We start from the raw sequence: 15166 nt of genomic DNA, 5'->3' as shown, positions 1-15166 counted from the left end.
TCAAAATCATGCATATTTGAATCATGTAAAGTACCATGTTAACATAGTAACAGTTTAAACACTTTCTTATATGTCCTCGGGTTCCCGTTTTGGCCAGATGTTAATTTAAACGAAGTCAAAAAATCTCGCGGAGCCGCAAGGCGTCATTTTATGTGTCCTAGTAACCACTCCAACAGACGGAATTGGGATAAGACAGTTATTTTGGAAAACCCATCACAAACAGGGTTATCAAGTCCGGAATTCTATGGCTTTTAGGGGAAATGAGTAGAAAACGATCCGTGACACCGCATAGTTTGTCGGAACAAGGCCATATTTGGCACGTGCGTGCTCCCTGGGATGGGAAGCAAGGCCCCGGAAGCGGATTTCCAATCCGACCCATGGGCGATGGTTTTTTCATTTTCGGGGTATAAAAACGTTTTTTTTGTGAAGCAGCTACATGGGGCATATTTTTGTATTGTGCGAGACCTCCGCGTAGTAGTAGGACAACGCCTCCGCACCACATATCACATGCCATATGTGCGCGCTAGCTATCTGGAAATCCCTACGGCTTCCTGCGGTGTCCGGCCGAATCCGTTGGAAACTGGCCGGATTCGAACTAGGGGTACACTTTCCCTCGCTCAATAAATTCCGCTGTAAGGGTATTTTACCCTTATCCATTATTTTGGTATCTATGACACCGTGCTAGAGTATTTGGACTAATACATGCCTACAAGATGACTTTCAGGTATTAGCCAAAGAGGTATGATGGTGTAGCAATGGAACAAAAGGCAACGGGAGACCCCCCCAATTCGACGAAAAATCAGCTAGTTTTTCTGAGCCAGGCCGGTCACAGATCCGGTCGGACCGGCCCTGGCACCGGGCAGCCCGGTCGCCAACCGGACCCTGGACCGGTGCCATCCGGACGACATCCAGTAAAGAAACGAAGCCATCCGGCGCGCGTCCGGTCACCAGCCCGGTTTCGGACCGTTGCTCCGGTCCACGGCCCGGCTCGACCGGCGCTGATCCAGCGGCCCGGTCAAGAACCGGTTTCTGCGCTGTGACATCCGGGCCACATCCAAGAAGCCCGAAGCCTGCCCGGTCAAGTCCCGGTCCCAGCTCCGGTTGGAAACCGGCCGGCCCGATCAGGTCTTGGCCCGACCGGCTGTGGACCGGCTTTGTCCGGCGCAAAATCCGGTTGACCGGGTTTCTCGAAGAATCTGCTGATGTGGCAAGTGACCAACGGCCGTATTTAGAAGAACACTATAAATAGGTCTTCTCCTACCTCTGAACAGTTAGGCACTACACTACAAGCTGTTCTTGAGCTCTCTCTCTCATACTCCATTGCTAGAAACACCAAAAGCCTCAGATCTCCCTCCTCCTCCACCCAAACTCAAATCCCTCCGGGGAAACATTAGAGGAGGACCCGATCTACCGTTCTACCAAGCCAAATCTCATTCCCCCTTGTATTCATTGAGAAGCTTGCTTCCTAGGGTTCCTTGGAAACCCTAGGTAGGCAAGAGGAGTCCGGAAGCATCCGGGCTATGGATTTGCTCCGGCAAGATTGTGAAGGTTTGGAGGCTACCTCAAAGTCTACCACAAGTGAGTGAGCTATTCCTTCGTGGGATAGGCTCCGGAGAATAGGGTGAGCCTTCGTGGCGCGGGGAATCCTTCGTGGGACCTCCACTCCTCCAAACGTGACGTACCTTGTTGCAAATCAAGGGAACACGGGAATACATCCTCGTCTCCGCGTGCTATCGGTTATCTCTAACCGAACTCCTTACTTGTGATTTAATCGCTCGTGAGAGCCTTCGTGCTCGAGTTAGTTGTATCCTCATATAGGTTGCTTCACCTAGTTTGCATTAGGCTCATCTTTATATTCCGCAAAGCCTAATATTGCAAAGAAAGAATTAAAATTTGTAGAAACCTATTCACCCCCTCTAGGTTTACCATCTCTATACTTTCAATTGGTATCAGAGCCTGGACTCTTATTAAGGGCTTCACCGCCTTAAGAGTGAGATGGATAAACTCTTCGAGGGTCTAGATGAAGACTCTAACCTTTCGGTTAAAGAGATGAAATCTAGATTCTTGGCATATGAGGCCGAGAAGAAGAAAAAGGAGGATGAGCTACAAAACCAAATGGCGGAAATGACTGCCATGCTTAAGAACCTAACTGCGGGTGGAACTTCTAGTGGGGCTTCGGTCTCTAAGGAGTCCTACCATGATGTTAACTATAACTATCCTAGAAACACTTCACCCATGCCTCATATAAACCATAGTGGGACCGTTCCCCATTACGATGGAACTCACTTTCCACATTGGAAATCTGCTATGGAATCTCATATTCGCAGTGCAGTGTGGAGCTATGGGAGCTCATTGTTCATGGATATCCTGAGCCACAAGATCCCACTCGGTTGACATCCACCGAGTTCTACAACCGTCAACTCAATGCATCCGCACGTGACAAGATTAGAAGTGGCATCAACCGCAAGCTTCTTGATCAAGTCGATGACATTGTCTCCGCTAAAGAGTTGTGGGATCGGATCGTAGTACTACAAGAGGGAACCGATTTGATCCAATCAGCTCTCTATGAGACCGCAAAGCAAGAGGCCTACCAATTCATGATTCGGGATGGAGAATCCATATTTGATGCCTATGCTAGGCTTGGTGCTCGAAAGTAAGGGTCAAGGGACTTGGTGTTGAGAAGTACAATGACGGATTTGAGATGAACGAAGCCTTCATAAAATCCAAGGTCATTGCTATGATTGCCGTCAAACAAGAAGACACCAACCTTGGACTCAACTTGCAAATCATGACCAAGAGTGCCGATCTCAACTCCGATGATCTAGTCTCCTATGTGGCCGCCAATGAAAGCATGGCCAAAGCCGGGAAGAGGCTCAAGGCAATGAACCGTGTTGATGAAGCCTCACACAACCATGAAGCGTCACACAACCTTGCTCTCAAAGCTAGAGCCGACCATGAAAGCAAAGAAGACTATGAGATTGAAGAAGATGAAGAGATGACTTCAACTAGTGACATTGCTACCGACTTTGCTTTCTTTGCCAAGAAGTACAAGGCAAAGTTCCCAATGCTCCTCAATGACAAGAAGAAGAAGAGAACTTGCTAAAATTGTGATGAAGATAACCACTTTGCAAATGAGTGCCCTTATGAGAAAAGGGTAGACAAGCCAAAGTTCATCAAAGGGGTCAAACCAAGATTGAAGCCGAACCCAATCAACGATCGGTACAAGAAGAACAAGGGAAGAGCTTTTGTTGGGGCCGAGTACTTGTCCGATGAAGAAGAGGAAGATGAGGAGAAGGAGGCCGGAGTGGCCGGTTTAGCATACTCTAAGCCCGGGTCACTCTTCACATATGACTACTCCAAAGATTACTCCACGGAGAATGATGTTGGCTCTTCCTTCATGGCAAGAACAACTCAAGATGATGACTCCGATGACTCTCCCTCCTCTCCAATCATTGGCTCTTGTCTTATGGCAAGGGAAACCAAGGTAATGGAACCTCCACCTTCCCTATCTAGTGTTCTTGATGATGAAAACGAAGATCAAGAAGAATTAACTATGCTTAAGGAACTCTATGATGTTAGATGCACCCTTCGTGGTGAAGCTCTTGTCAAGTTTGATTTCTTGATGGACTCACTCAAAGAAAAGGATGAGTCCATTGAGGAATTAGAATATCAATTGAATGAGAAGGAACGGAGATTCAATCTCCTAAGACAAGAGCTAAAAACCGAAAGGTGCATATCTCAAGGCCTTAAGCAACAAATTAAAACTTATGAACTTGATAAAGTTAAGGACCTAGAAACTATTGATAGGGCTCAATTATTGACCCAAGAGCTCAATGCTTCAAAGGAGGAACTTGAAGTTGCTCATGCTTCTCTCACTAGGGATCTTGACCACCTTGAAAGAGCTAACAAGCTTGTCAAGGATGAGCTCAAGAAACTTGGAGAGAATCATGATCTACTTCAAGAATCCTACAAAAAGGCTCTTGGATCAATGAAGGATCCCATTGATGTTGAAAAGCTTGCTTGTTCCTCCATTTCCTTTACTAGTGAGCATGCTAAACTTGTTGAGGAACATGTTCGTTTACAAGAGGAACTTTCTTTGCATGTTGAGACCAATGCATATCTTGAGTCCTTGGTGACCAAATATGGTCTTGACTATCATCCTAATGAATCTTCTTGTGAGCAAGCATCTATTCTTGAGGAAAATGTTAGGCTAACAAAGGAACTTGCAAAGTTCACCACCGCCAAGAACAAGATGGGATTGGATGACCTCTTGAGTAAGCAAAGGTCAAACAATCAAAAGTATGGACTTGGATATACTCCCAAGTCTCACAAGAAGAACAACTACAAGAAGGAGAAACCCGCTCAAGATAAGAACAAGAAGGTCACTAACAATGGCAAAGCCTCAAAGGGCAAAGCCACTAGTGGTGCCCACACGGGGCCAAACGATCACTATGCATTATTTGTTGATTATTATGGTGATGTCTATGCTAACTATGTTGGCCCTCCTAATGGCTATGCTTATAGAGAGTACTCAATTTGGGTACCAAAAGATATTGTTGCCATTGCAAAGGAACCCATTAATCGATGGGTTCCTAAATCCTCTACTTGATCTTGTAGGGGTATTCCTCAGGTGGTCCAAAATGGGTGTTTGATAGTGGATGCACCAATCATATGACCGGAGGAAAAGGTGTGCTTGATCAATTCATTGAAGATATCCACAAGAAGTCAAGCATTACCTTTGGTGACAACTCAAAGGGAAAGGTACTTGGGTATGGCAAGGTAGCAATCTCTAAGGACTTGTGCCTTGAGACGGTTATGCTTGTTGAACACCTTGGCTATAACTTACTTTCTATATATCATCTTGCCGATGCCGGTTACAATTCATATTTCACTAAATATTATGTGCAAGTCTTTAGGAGTGACAATCTCAAATTGGTCCTTGTTGGATTTGTGGAGAACAACCTTTATGTGGTTGATCTCTCGAAAGAGAGCCCCTCCTTCTCCACATGTCTAATGGCGGCCAAGCATGACGAAGGATGGTTGTGGCATCGCCGCCTTGGTCATGTTAACATGAGGAATCTTAAACAACTCCTAAAGGGTGAACATATTGTGGGACTAACCGGTGTTTCTTTTGAGAAAGATCGTGTTTGTAGTGCATGTGTAGCCGGAAAGCAACTCAAGAAGAAGCATCCCATCAAGAGTATTGTTACCACATCTAGGCCTTTGGAGCTCCTTCATTTGGACCTCTTTGGGCCATCACACTATGATACTCTTGGTGGAAGCAAGTATGGACTTGTCATTGTTGATGATTACTCAAGATACTCTTGGGTCTTTCTCCTTAAGTCTAAGGACGAGACCCATAGAGAGTTCATCACCTTCGCCAAGAAAGCTCAACGTATGTATGAATCCGAGATCAAGGCAATTAGGACCGACAATGGCACCGAGTTCAAGAACTACACTATGCAAGAGTTTGTGGATGATGAGGGCATCAAGCATGAGTTTTCGGCGCCATACACCCCTCAACAAAATGGTGTTGTTGAAAGGAAGAACCGGACTATCATTGAGATGGCAAGAACCATGTTGAGTGAATTCAACTCACCCCACAACTTTTGGGGAGAAGCCATCTCTACGGCCGTCCACTACTCCAACCGGCTCTTCCTCCGTCCCTCCACAACAAAACCCCATACGAGCTCCTTACCGGTAACAAGCCTAATGTCATGTATATTCGTGTCTTTGGATGCAAATGCCTTGTTAAGAACAACAAAGGAAAGCTCGGTAAATTTGAAACTAGAACCATAGAGGGTATATTTGTTGGATATGCGGAGAACTCTCACGCCTATAGATACTACAACCGGTCCTCCGGGACTATTGAAGTATCTTGTGACGTGGTGTTCTTGGAGGATAATGGCTCCCAAGTGGAGCAAGTTGTTCCATGTGTTGCAGGTAATGATGTTGATCCATCTAGTGCCATCAAGCATATGGGCATTGGACACATCCGGCCCATGGAGGTTCATAACGATGATCAAGATGATGGAGTAGATGTCTCAAGCACGCCACAAGTAGAGCCTAGCTCAACTCAAGCCGAACCATCAAGTGCAACTCAAGAACCATCCTCCACTCAAGATGAGTCTCAATCCGAAGAACAAGAAGAAGATCCTCATTCCATGGAGCAAGATCATGATGACGATCAAGAAACATCCTCTACTCATGATCAAGCTCAAGTGGTCCCTCATGATCAAGTACTTGCAAGAGATGAATTCATTGATCATGAAGGAACCATTCGGAAGATCAAGGCCGCTACAAGGGCAAGTGACATGAAAGTGGATCAAGTCCTTGGTAGCATCTCAAGAGGAGTGGTAACTCGTAGACACCATGCATTACTTATCACTTATTGTCAACATCATGCTTTTGTGTCTAGTTTTGAACCACTTAAGGTACATGAAGCCTTGGTTGATCCGGATTGGGTAATTGCCATGCAAGAAGAATTGGAGTGTTTCACTCGTAATGAAGTATGGTCTCTAGTTGAGAGACCCAAGGATCATCGCATCAATGTCATTGGGACCAAATGGGTATTCAAGAACAAGCAAGATGAGAATGGCATTGTTATACGAAACAAAGCAAGGTTAGTGGCGCAAGGGTTTGCCCAAATAGAAGGTATGGATTTTGAGGATACCTTTGCGCCAGTAGTCCGTCTTGAAGCTATTCGTCTTTTGCTTGCATTTGCATCTTTCCACAATTTCAAATTATATCAAATGGATGTGAAAAGTGCATTTTGGAATGGTCCCCGCTAAGTAACCGCATATGTGGCTCAACCCCGGGTTTCGAAGACCCATGCCGACCCAACCACGTGTATTTACTCCATAAGGCACTCTACGGTCTCAAGCAAGCTCCACGTGCTTGGTATGAGTTCCTTAGGGATTTCTTACTACATGATGGGTTTTGCATGGGTACGGTCGATTCCACCCTTTTCACCAAGCGGGTTAAAGGGGTGGCCTCTTTATATGTCAAATATATGTTGATGATATTATTTTTGGTGGAACTAACCCCAATCATAACAAAGCTTTTGAGCTATTGATGACTAGGAAATTTGAGATGTCCATGATGGGAGAGTTGAAGTTCTTTCTAGGCTTCCAAGTGAGGCAACTTGCAAAAGGCACCTTCATCTCTCAAGAAAAGTATGTGAAGGACATGCTCAAGAAATTCAACATGACCAATGCAAGTCCAATGAAGACACCCATGCCCGTAAAGGGGCAACTTGGTTCATGTGACGGTGAGAAGGATGTGGACATAAAGGTATACCGCTCCATGATAGGATCCTTGCTCTACCTTTGTGCCTCTAGGCCGGATATCATGCTAAGTGTAGGGATGTGTGCTCGTTTTCAATCCGCTCCCAAGGAGAGCCATTTAGTGGCGGTCAAACGGATACTAAGATACCTTGTTCTCACTCCTACTCTCGGGCTATGGTATCCAAAGGGGTCAACCTTTGAACTCATTGGCTATTCGGATTCCGATTGGGCCGGTGATAAGGTTGATCGGAAGTCTACCTCCGGGGCTTGCCAATTTATTGGCCGGTCATTGGTGAGTTGGTCATCCAAGAAACAAAACTCCACCGCCCTATCCACCGCCGAAGCCGAATACATATCCGCGGCATCTTGTTGCACTCAATTGTTATGGATGAAGCAAACCTTGAAAGACTATGGTGTGTCTCTTGGTACGGTGCCTCTTCTTTGTGACAATGAAAGTGCAATAAAGATCGCCAACAACCCGGTTCAACATTGTCGCACCAAACATATTGACATTCGCCATCACTTCCTACGTGATCATGTTGCCAATAAGGATATTGATCTCACTCATGTGGGAACAACCTACCAATTGGCGGATATTTTCACTAAGCCTTTGGATGAAGCCCGCTTTGTTAACTTGAGAGGAGAACTTGGTATTCTTGATCCTAAAAACTTGGATTGATTAACTTCTTGCACTATATTCTTGCATTTATCTTGCTATCTAGCTTAGAGGCATAGCACATATGGGGATATTCATCTTACCATGTCTTGGTATGATGCATACCTATGTGTGCAACATAAATAGACCCAATGTCATTATATGGACCCAAGCATGTCTCTTCGAGGTCTCATGACATTTGCGCTTTCACATAGGGGGAGTAATCCCCCGTCCCTCCTTGAGCCTTCATTACAACTTGATTTGACTATATAAGGCCAAATGATCTTATTGCAAAAACTATTTCAAAATGCTCTTATGATTCTTGATATACTTCGAATCATGCCCATTGTAGCTATTTGTATCTTGTTTGCATTTTCACTCCAATGGGTATGCCTAGAGAACTTTGTGTTTTCCAATCCCATGTATATGCTCATCTCATCATCGTCTATCTATCTATATGTACATGTCATCATATGAGCACTCACACACATTTACACAAAGAATAGGGGCAAAACGAGGCAAAATGACACATTTTTGGGAAAATTGTCTCTGGCCGGTCACTGGCCCGGTCGGACCGGCCTGTGCGCCGGTCGTCCGATCATCGGCCCGATCGACCGGGTGCCCGACCGGCCGTGCGGGCTGTTATGTTTTGAAGAGGATACCCCTTGGGGATCTTCTTCCTCATTATCCCCCACCTCTCAAACCTCCATGGCCGCCGCCTCCACCATCTCCACCACATCCTAGGCACTTCCCACCACTAGATTCTCTCCAAACTTCACACAAACATAGATCGGGATCTCGCAAGCATCTTCACCAAAGCATTTGGTCCCTCTCAAGCTAGTTTGGGAGATCGTGGGGATTTGGTCCTCAAGTCTTCTTCACGAGTTCCTCTTGCTCACTTGGGCCAAGAGGACAATGTCTTCGGGTAAATCTTTCTCCCTATCCCTCTCCCTCTTGCTTTCCCTCTCCCATTGCCCATTGTTGAGGAAAGTTGAGAAAAGTTAGGGTTAGGGTTAGGGTTAGTAAGTCCTCATTCCACCTAGAGTGTCACACCCCTCCTATGCACATTGTTCACTCCCCTGGTATAATCTATGTTCAAGTTTGTGAGTTTTTGCATGATTTTGTGTCGAATTTCTGGGCAAACATCACAACTCAGCATGACCCGGTCTACAGCCCGGTCAACCGGCCTCTCGACCGGCTGGTCCGGCGCAGCGTCCGGTCAACCGGATGGCTAACCGGCTCGCCCGGTCTGTCGTCCGGTCGGACCGGATCCTGCGCCGGCTCGCCCAGCTTTTTTCGCATAATCTCGTCGAGACACTTGAACATAGGCTATGCTTTTGGCTTCCTCACATATGCTGATGACATGTACACTTACCTCTTTGCTATCCTCTCCCTATTATGCTGATTCACAGGTGATGAAAGGACTGATGCGGACTTTGCCCCTGCTGCCAAGAGAGGGAGGCGCTCCGGGGTTCCACCCCGGCGCTCTCATCGGGTCGTGCTCCTCAGACCACGGGTGGCAGCTCAACTGGGGGCAGAATCAAGAGATCTGCCAATAAGAGGAAAGATAAACAGGCAGCACAGGATGGTGATGAGGTCCTCCCAGATTTCCATGTAGGTAGTGTGCATATTGGGGCATGGAGAAGACTCAGAGAGTCCAACCCCTATCGCTTTGAGGAACCCACTTACACAGGGGGAGATCAATTTTTCTGGACCAACACACAGCAAGTCATGTGGGAAGAATTCTATGACTCCCGTGAGTACATGAAGAAAGGCACCATTGTTATGCCCAAGGCCATCAAGGATGTCATTGGAATGTATGAAGCCACCAAGTTCCGCTTTGTGGTTGCGACCTTGAGGCGGATGGGGTTGTATGATCTTATGTGCTTGACACCTACTGATGGGTGCTATTGTCCAACCTTGGTGAGACAGTTCCACTGCACAGTCTTTTTCCATGATGATGCAGCTCGGACTATGACTTGGATGACGGGCAAACAGCAATACACTTGCAACTATCTTGATTTCTGTGAAGCCTTGGGGTTTGGTGGAGGGCGTACTTCTAGCTTCAAGATATATTCTCAGCAGAAGTTCAACCGTGGGGACATTGCTGGTTGCTATCCGCCGGAGCCCACACCTGGACCTCCCACCATCTCCGGGATGTACTACTCCTACCTCTTACTTGCCAAGCTCTTCCGTGAGACTCTCATCAGCAAGTCCGGCGATACAAGTGAATGCCGTGCATATCATCTGAACTTGATGTACTACTGTCTCCCTGAGCACCGGCAACCTATTGATGGCTGTGATCTCATCTACTGCGAGTTACGGCGCTGTGTTCGCGAGAGGTTGACTCCTAACCTTGCCCAGTACGTTCAGCTGCTCATCAACAAGGTTGTGCCCGCACCTCTCAATACTTTAGGTGAGCGGGTCAGGATGGAAGCGTTCAAAATCCCTGCCCAAGGTGATAACCCGGATGTTCCTGAAATGATGCCTTCTGAGCGCCGGTCCAAGGCACGCCATGACCATGCTAGCTCCAGCTCCTCTCGTCGCCCACAGCGTGGTGTCGCACGGTTCTTCTCTCGCTTATGGCAGATGTGCAAAACTACACATGATGTTGCACATCAAAGTCTCTCTTTGAACCAAGAGACAAGGAGGCGCCAAAATGAGTTCATGGCTGCTAGGAATGTGCCTATCCCTCCTCCTGGCCCTGAGTTGGAGCCTGTCCATGCACAAGACTGGGAGATGCCTCCTCTCACTGATGAGATGTTCCAGAACTTTGATCCTTCTCTGTACTTTGGTGGTAGATTTGCTCATGCACCTCCTGCTGATGATGATGATGAAGAGGATGATGACGGTAATCAGGATGATGATGAAGAGGATGATGATGAGGATGATGATGACGAGGATGACGATGGGGATGGTGATGGCAACTCTCCATCCGCGGTGCCCCACTTCTATTGATGGGACGCTAGCATCTCTCCTCTTTTCTTCGCCTTTTTGGTGTTCCGATGCCAAAGGGGGAGAAGAGAGTAGAGTCTAGAATTACGGGGTTCTTTCGTTGTCACAAGCCATGGGAGTTGCTTTATTTGGATTTTATATGGCTTGTGCGTATTTGCTTTGATTTCTCAAGAACCATTTGCTACTTTGAATGATTCATGTATGGATATGTATGGACGACTATTATGTGTGCTACTCTATGTTAGGATAATTATGCTTTATGGATAATCATGCTTTATGCTTATATATGTTGATATACTTGTCCATACCATGCTTGTTTCCTAAAGATATTGGGGGAGCTTCTCATATTCCACAAATGGTGCACTTTGCATTCAAACGCAAACTCTCCAAGTGCACACATTATGGGGGAGCTGTCGTAATATCTTCTATGGAATCAAGGTTTAGAGCTTATCATAATATCTATGTGTTACTCTAGCTCGGCTTGTCATCGTATACCAAAAAGGGGGAGATTGTAAGGGTATTTTACCCTTATCCATTATTTTGGTATCTATGACACCGTGCTAGAGTATTTGGACTAATACATGCCTACAAGATGACTTTCAGGTATTAGCCAAAGAGGTATGATGGTGTAGCAATGGAACAAAAGGCAACGGGAGACCCCCCCAATTCGACGAAAAATCAGCTAGTTTTTCTGAGCCAGGCCGGTCACAGATCCGGTCGGACCGGCCCTGGCACCGGGCAGCCCGGTCGCCAACCGGACCCTGGACCGGTGCCATCCGGACGACATCCAGTAAAGAAACGAAGCCATCCGGCGCGCGTCCGGTCACCAGCCCGGTTTCGGACCGGTTGCTCGGTCCACGGCCGGCTCGATCGGCCGGGCGCTGACCGAGCGGCCCGGTCAGCAACCGGATTCTGCGCCTGTGACATCCGGGCGACATCCAGTAAGCCCAGAAGCCTGCCCGGTCAAGTCCCGGTCCCAGCTCCGGTTGGAAACCGGCCGGCCCGGTCTGTGGCCCGGTCTGACCGGGCTGTGGACCGGCCTGTCCGGCGCAAAATCCGGTTGACCGGGTTTCTCGAAGAATCTGCTGATGTGGCAAGTGACCAACGGCCGTATTTAGAAGAACACTATAAATAGGTCTTCTCCTACCTCTGAACAGTTAGGCACTACACTACAAGCTGTTCTTGAGCTCTCTCTCTCATACTCCATTGCTAGAAACACCAAAAGCCTCAGATCTCCCTCCTCCTCCACCCAAACTCAAATCCCTCCGGGGAATCATTAGAGGAGGACCCGATCTACCGTTCTACCAAGCCAAATCTCATTCCCCCTTGTATTCATTGAGAAGCTTGCTTCCTAGGGTTCCTTGGAAACCCTAGGTAGGCAAGAGGAGTCCGGAAGCATCCGGGCTGTGGATTTGCTCCGGGCAAGATTGTGAAGGTTTGGAGGCTACCTCAAAGTCTACCACAAGTGAGTGAGCTATTCCTTCGTGGGATAGGCTCCGGAGAATAGGGTGAGCCTTCGTGGCGCGGGGAATCCTTCGTGGGACCTCCACTCCTCCAAACGTGACGTACCTTGTTGCAAAGCAAGGGAACACGGGAATACATCCTCGTCTCCGCGTGCTATCGGTTATCTCTAACCGAACTCCTTACTTGTGATTTAACTGCCTGTGAGAGCCTTCGTGCTCGAGTTAGTTGTATCCTCATATAGGTTGCTTCACCTAGTTTGCATTAGGCTCATCTTTATATTCCGCAAAGCCTAATATTGCAAAGAAAGAATTAAAATTTGTAGAAACCTATTCACCCCCCCCTCTAGGTTTACCATCTCTATACTTTCATCCGCGAAAAATGTTTTTAGGTCTACGACACATCACTTTATGTGCTAAATTTTTTTCGTTTAGCGCGATGGTGAACGGGTGCACCAACGTGCCCGGTATGGCCATACCGCATCTCCGTCGGGCCGTTTTGGCCGGATGGCAATTTAAACTAAGTTAGAACATCCCTTGGAGCCACATGGCGTCATTTCATGTGTCCTAGTAACCACTCCAAAAATTAGAATTAGGATACAACAATTATTTTGGAAAACCCTTCACAAACAGAGCTATCACGTCCGGAGTTCTATGGCTTTTAGGGCAACGACCCGTGACACCGCATAGTTTGTCGGATCGATGCCATATTTGGCACATGTGTGGTACCTAGGATGGGAAGCAAGGCTCCGGGAGCGGATTTCCAATCCGACCCATGTGAGATAGTTTTTTTCATTTTCGGGGTGCCAAAACGGGTTTTTTTTGTGAAGCAGCTACATGGGGCGCATTTTAGTATTGCGCGAGACCTCTGTGTAGTGTTAGGACACCGCCTCCGCACCACATATCACATGCCATATGTGCGCGTTAGCTATCTGGAAATCCATGCGGCTTCCTGCGGTGTCCCGCCGAATCTGCTGGAAACTGACCGGATTTGAACTAAGGGTACACTTTTTGTCGCTCAATAAATTCCGGGAAAAATGTTCTTATGTATATGATACATCATTTTATGTGCTAAATATTTTCCGTTTAGCGTGATGGTGAACAGGTGCACCAGCGCGCCTGGTACGGCCATACCGCATCTCCGTGGGGGCCGTTTTGGCCAAATGACAATTTAAACGAAGTCAGAAAATCCGTTGGAGCCGCATGGCATCATTTTATGTGTCCTGGTAACCACTCCAAAAGTCAGAATTAGAATACGACAATTATTTTGGAAAACCCTTCACAAACAGGGCTATCACGTCCGGAGTTCTATGGATTTTAGGTCAAATGAGTAGAAAACGGCCTGTGACACCGCATAGTTTGTCAGAACGAGGCCATATTTGGCACGTGCGTGGTCCCTGGGAAGGAAGGCATGGCCCCGGGAGCGGATTTCCAATCCGACCCACGGGCGATGGTTTTTCATTTTCGGGATGACAAAACGAGTTTTTTTGTGAAGCTGCTACATGGGGCGTATTTTAGTATTGTACGAGTCCTCTGCGTAGTGGTAGGACACCGCCTCCGCACCACATATCACACGACATATGTGCGCGCTAGCTATCTGGAAATCCCTGCGGCTTCCTGCGGTGTCCCGCCGAATCCGCTGGATACTGACCGAATTTGAAATAGGGGTACACTTTCCGTCACTCAGTAAATTTCGCAAAAAATGTTTTTAGGTCTATAGCACATCACTTTATGTGCTAATTTTTTTCCGTTTAGCGTGTTGGCGAACAGTGCACCAATGCGCTCGGTACGGCCATTTCGCATCTCCCGAGGGGGCCGTTTTGGCCAGATGGCAAACTGGACGTCATATTTGGATTCCTATAATTTTTTAGGTTCAAATGATGATACGGATGTTATATTTAGATTTCTCTAGTTTTTCTGATTGATTTAGACATATTATTTGTGGAATTTCAATTTTTCGATTTAAAGATATTAATTATTCCATATTAAATAGAAAAAACAAAAAATAAAATCATTTTATTGTTATTTGAATTCAATATTATTAATCATTGTTACTGATATATTCATTATTGTTTACTTAAGTAATTGTTTGGAATTAAAAATAATGAGTTGTGACATCCGGGTCAAGGGTTAATAGGGTTGATAGGCTATTATTATCAGCAAGGTGTCAATTCTTTAAGGGAAGCTCATCCGAATGGAACCAAGAAGTTAAGCGTGCTGAGGTTGAAGTAGTGTGAGGATGGGTGACCGACCGGGAAGTTTAACCATAATTGTAATTTGACCTAAGATTAAGTGTAGTTAGATTTAAAAGTGTATGGGTGAAAGATAAACAAGTAAAAAAGAAAATATAAAGAAAAAATAGTGTAAAAAAATTAAAATTTTGAAAAAATTTAAAACTCTATGCCGACGGCAAAGCCCTCAGCATATAAAAAAATTAATTTTTTTTCGATTTTTTTTTAAATTTTTTTTGGAAAAAAGAAAATTCAAATTTATAAAATTTGTGTGCCGACGGTTTTGCCGTCGGCGTACGTGCTACGCCGAGGGCTGGGCTACGCCGACGGCAATATTGTCTATGCCGAGGGACCTAAACGCCGACGTCATACGCCGAGGGCTGCCGTCGGCGTAGCCTACGCCGAGGGCCAGGCGTGGCTACGCCGAGGGCAGCTGGCCGTCGGTGTATGCGTCCATTCGAGTACCAATTTATAATTTTCTTTACTTTTTAGACTATTTGTACTATGGTTGATGATTAGATCGGTGAATTACTCGAAGAAAAAGAATGTATCATTTGAAAAGTCAGTCGGGTAAGCCGT

The sequence above is a fragment of the Lolium perenne genome, chromosome 3 (assembly GCF_019359855.2).
Source record: "Lolium perenne isolate Kyuss_39 chromosome 3, Kyuss_2.0, whole genome shotgun sequence".
In the NCBI taxonomy this organism is placed as follows: Eukaryota; Viridiplantae; Streptophyta; class Magnoliopsida; order Poales; family Poaceae; genus Lolium; species Lolium perenne.
Note: the sequence above shows the minus strand (reverse complement) of the source record.